General features: G+C 43.5%; 1 pseudogene across 1 annotated transcript; it reads left to right on the plus strand.

The window, feature by feature from the left end:
• The first annotated feature begins 451 nt into the window (after positions 1-451).
• On the plus strand, positions 452-2,970 carry LOC110538273 (transmembrane protein 275 pseudogene; annotated as a pseudogene). The gene has a single exon (XR_016483045.1). The product of XR_016483045.1 is annotated as a transmembrane protein 275 pseudogene (transcript).
• The last annotated feature ends 1,343 nt before the right edge of the window (positions 2,971-4,313 follow it).

The raw sequence follows: 4,313 nt of genomic DNA on the forward strand, positions 1-4,313 counted from the left end.
TTCTTCTTTCTCTGACTTCTAGGCAGAACTCTGACATGTAACAAGTTAGGCAGATTGACTGTTCTTCCAGGTTCAGTGTGAGTACATAAACAGAGACTGCTCAGTTTATGGCTGGAAGAACTGATTGAATGGGTTTATTTTGGGCCCATCACTCACCAGTTGCCTATTGTAGCATGTGAATGAAACGGGGACATGGATGATTGTGATTCACCTGACCACACAGTGAAGAGATGAGTGTAGGGGTTGGTCTAGAGCGCCTAAAGGAAGAAGGTAACAGTGAAGAGAGGAGTATGGGGGTTGGTCTAGAGCGCCTAAAGGAAGAAGGTAACAGTGAAGAGAGGAGTATGGGGGTTGGTCTAGAGCGCCTAAAGGAAGAAGGTAACAGTGAAGAGAGGAGTATGGGGGTTGGTCTAGAGCGCCTAAAGGAAGAAGGTAACGGGGAAGAGATGAGTATGGGGGTTGGTCTAGAGCGCCTAAAGGAAGAAGGTAACAGGGAAGAGAGGAGTATGGGGGTTGGTCTAGAGCGCCTAAAGGAAGAAGGTAACAGTGAAGATGTACGAGCAGACACTGTTATGGGCCCATGTAGCTCAGTTGGTAGAGCATGGTGCTTACAATGCTAGGGTTGTGGGTTCAATTCCCGCAGGGAGTAGCTTTGGCTAAGAGTGTCTAGTAAAAAGTACATTATTTTCTTTAGGAATGCAGTGAAGTAAAAGTTCTAAAAAATAGAAATAGTAAAGTACAGATATCCCAAAAACCTACTAGTACTTTAAAGTATTTTTACTTAAGTACTTTGTACCACTGTATGGGGTGGGTAGTTCAGAATCATGCTTTGTTGCATTGTGGGTAGTTCAGAACAAAGAGTGGTACAGTTTATCTGGGCTATATGTCTGGATGGTTTTCTAAGCAAGCAATATTTCACAGTGCTTCTATCAGAGTTTGATTATATCCAAAGCATTTGCTTAATTAATAATCCAAATGAACAATAACTATCCCCATAATACATATTGGGCTCTTTCAATTCCTGCAAAATATATAATTTGCTTTCATAATCAATTTCTACAGATATCTCGAATACCTTTTTTACATGTTTTATTTGTATAAATACACGTGTCTGTGTTGGTTTGTTCAACCATTAGTCTCGCTGTACTTGTGTGTGTTCATCAGTGAACGACGCTCAAATGGCGCCCCTAGTGGTTAACCATGCACAAAACTCACGAGCGCTCTTCTCTTTTCCTCTGTCGTATTCCACCTGCTTGGGTGAGAGAGTGTCATGGAAAGTCCACGACTCGATTGAAATGAGAGACAAACGACGGGAATAGTGTTGTATTTCAAACAAGATTACCTGTACTATGGGACTCATCATATGTAAGTAAAAGCAATTGCTGTCAGTGACGTATTTGTTTTCATCACCAAAATAATATTAAATATGTTCTGTTCTGAATGAATAGTCCAATGCCAATCAGTGATTATAGAATATAAATTGGTCTTTAAACGACCATTTAAATAAAATAACTCCTGTAATGGTAATTATATTTTTTTACTGTTTTATCAGGGTAATCTAATCTGTCAAAATGCTCCAGTTTATTGGCTATGTGTCAGTCTAAGACATATATTTATGTAGTCTAATACACTTTTAACCATGTAATATAAGACCAATACCTCTTCAAAATGTAAATGATCGTCTGCGAACATATCAGAACCCAGTGTACTTATTCATTGTGTACTTAGGAATATATATATATATATGAACAAAAGACAAGAAACTCCGAATTTTTTATTCTCTGTGAAAAAACTGGGCATCAATATGTTGCAGAGCTGAAGATAATAATACCGTTGATTTATCTAGTCTTTGTAGCATTTATTACTCGTCATGTATGCATAATACATCAGCTTTTCTCCCTCAATGTCAGTTGCCTTTAGACCTGTGTGACAATGATTTATTTTGTTCGAAAACCTATGTCTATGACAGGAACACATCATCTGACTCTTCTGTCTATCTCTTGTAGGGCAGAGAAAACTCAGACCTGTCCTGCATTTGGGCTGGATTATGTTGTCATTAATCAAGACTATTAAATTGTATTTTAGCTGACACCATAAAATAATTAAGTAATATGCAATCCCCAAAATATCTGAATTCGACAGTATACAACATAAAGCCTGGAGAGATGGTCCTTCCCGATAAGAGCTCGGGGCCCAAAACGGTATTCGGGAAACGGCCCCAGAGTCTCCCCTCCCCGGCTCTGTGCTGCGCCTGTGGCCTGTGCATTATGCTGGCGGGCATCAACATCACCCTGGTGGGGGCCTTTGCTTTCAAGTCCTTCATCCCCACCAGCAACCCACCCATCGTCATCGGACCCCTCCTCCTACTGGTGGCCCTGTCCTTTTTTGGGGCGTGCTGTGTGTGTGGGCGGCGGCCACCAACCCACAATGCCGGCAAGGCCAAGGGGGACGAGAGCTGGGGTCGGACGCGGATAGGGGCCGGCGTCACATTTGAGATGGAGACGAGCGAGCACACGCTGCAGGACACCACTGCTGTGCAGCTCAGTCCCACCAACTCTCAGAGCTCCTCCCACAAGTCTAGTAACTCCGCCCATGGGGATACCTCTGCAGTAGGGGCCTGTGAGGATGGCCCCGCCCCCATGGCCTGTGATCTCGCCAGCTCAGAGGCCTATGATATAGATGTGAGACCTGATGAACAGCTCTTGACCTCTGAGGACCAGCTCTTGACCTCTGAGGACCAGCTCTTGACCTCTGAGGACCAGCTTTTGACCTCTGAGGACCAGGCATTGACTGCTGATATTGAAGATAAGGGGAGCATCCAGATGACGGCACTATACAAGCCTTGCCCAACGTAGCATGGCTGTCTACTGGCTATTACATAAACTGGTACTATATCCTGTGTGACAATGACCTGTGTATCAATATATATTGACTTGCCTAGTTAAATAAAGGTTAAATATCCCTCTGGTACTATAAACTGGTACTATATACAGTGGGGCAAAAAAGTATTTAGTCAGCCACCAATTGTGCAAGTTCTCCCACTTAAAAAGATGAGAGAGGCCTGTAATGTTCATCATAGGTACACTTCAACTATGACAGACAAAATGAGAAAAAAAATCCAGAAAATCACATTGTAGGATTTTTAATGAATTTTTTTGCAAATTATGGTGGAAAATAAGCATTTGGTCACCTACAAACAAGCAAGATTTCTGGCTCTCACAGACCTGTAACTTCTTCTTTAAGAGGCTCCTCTGTCCTCCACTCGTTACCTGTATTAATGACACCTGTTTGAACTTGTTATCAGTATAAAAGACACCTGTCCACAACCTCAAACAGTCACACTCCAAACTCCACTATGGCCAAGACCAAAGAGCTGTCAAAGGACACCAGAAACAAAATTGTAGACCTGCACCAGGCTGGGAAGACTGAATCTGCAATAGGTAAGCAGTTTGGTTTGAAGATATCAACTGTGGGAGCAATTATTAGGAAATGGAAGACATACAAGACCACTGATAATCTCCCTCGATCTGGGGCTCCACGCAAGATCTCACCCCGTGGGTTCAAAATGATCACAAGAACGGTGAGAAAAAAATCCCAGAACCACACGGGGGGACCTAGTGAATGACCTGCAGAGAGCTGGGACCAAAGTAACAAAGCCTACCATCAGTAACACACTACGCCGCCAGGGACTAAAATCCTGCAGTGCCAGACGTGTCCCCCTGCTTAAGCCAGTACATGTCCAGGCCCATCTGAAGTTTGCAAGAGAGCACGTGGATGATCCAGAAGAAGATTGGGAGAATGTCATGTGGTCAGATGAAATCAAAATATTACTTTTTGGTAAAAACTCAAATCGTCTTGTTTGGAGGACAAAGAATGCTGAGTTGCATCCAAAGAACACCATACCTACTGTGAAGCATGGGGGTGGAAACATCATGCTTTGGGGCTGTTTTTCTGCAAAGGGACCAGGACGACTGATCCGTGTAAAGGAAAGAATGAATGGGGCCATGTATCGTGAGATTTTGAGTGAAAACCTCCTTCCATCAGCAAGGGCATTGAAGATGAAACATGGCTGACTCTTTCAGCATGACAATGATCCCAAACACACCGCCCGGGCAACGAAGGAGTGGCTTCGTAAGAAGCATTTCAAGGTCCTGGAGTGGCCTAGCCAGTCTCCTGATCTCAACCCCATAGAAAATCTTTGGACGGAGTTGAAAGTCCGTGTTGGCCAGCAACAGCCCCAAACCATCACTTCTCTAGAGGAGATCTGCATGGAGGAATTGGCCAAAATACCAGCAACAGTGTGTGAAAACCTT

This window comes from Oncorhynchus mykiss, chromosome 1, assembly GCF_057628025.1.
Source record: "Oncorhynchus mykiss isolate SJ-2025 chromosome 1, ASM5762802v1, whole genome shotgun sequence".
NCBI lineage: Eukaryota > Metazoa > Chordata > Actinopteri > Salmoniformes > Salmonidae > Oncorhynchus > Oncorhynchus mykiss.